Here is a 689-nt window from a genome sequence, read left to right as displayed (position 1 = left end):
CGAGGAGGACACCGGGAATGACGGGGAGGACATCAGGAATCTCAGGAAGGCACCGGGAATGTCAGGAAAGGCACCGGGAATTTCGGGAGAGGCACCGGGAATGTCAGAAAGGGCACCGGGAATGTCAGGAGAGGCACCGGGAATGTTGGAAGAGGCACCGGGAATGTCACGGAGGGCAGTGGGAATGTCAGGAGAAGCAAGGGAATGTCAGGAGAGCACGGGGAATATCAGGAGGGCACCGGGAATGYCAGAGAGGGCACCGGGAATGTCAGGAGAGGCACCGGGAATGTCAGGAAAAGCTCAGGATACAGGAGCAGGGTCCCGCTGCCTTTGGTCCAGTTGTTCCTCCTCCTCATGGAGCTTCTCCCTTTCCATCTATGGGACAAAAATAACTCCATCCCAGTGGCAAATAAGATCCCAAAGTGTTTTTATGGCATAATATTGACTTCCAGGGATTCTGCCAGAGAGCTGACATCCACCCCAGCTCCATGGGCGTGGAAAATCCAAGGCAGCACCTTTGCACGGAGCTGTTTGCCCCAAAATGGAAATTTTTCCACCCGGTCCCAGCAGCCGCCCGTGAAGAGCTACAAGAGGAGATCCTGGAAGGGCTCTGGTGAGGAGTAATTAAATAATTTTATTATTATTTGACAGGGAAAATATAATATATTTTATGGGAATTCTCAGAGCGA

General features: G+C 52.2%; 1 protein-coding gene across 1 annotated transcript in view; it reads right to left on the bottom strand.

Annotated features, from left to right (window-relative positions):
• Window positions 1–689, bottom strand: part of RPH3A (rabphilin 3A) — a 21,100-nt gene that overhangs the window by 13,303 nt on the left and 7,108 nt on the right. The gene's annotated exons all lie outside the window — the stretch shown is intronic.

The sequence above is a fragment of the Malurus melanocephalus genome, unplaced genomic scaffold, assembly GCF_030028575.1.
Source record: "Malurus melanocephalus ecotype Western Australia unplaced genomic scaffold, MMel_1.1 scaffold_340, whole genome shotgun sequence".
NCBI lineage: Eukaryota > Metazoa > Chordata > Aves > Passeriformes > Maluridae > Malurus > Malurus melanocephalus.
The sequence above is the reverse complement of the archived record's forward strand: the minus strand, read 5'-3'. Positions and strand labels throughout refer to the sequence as shown.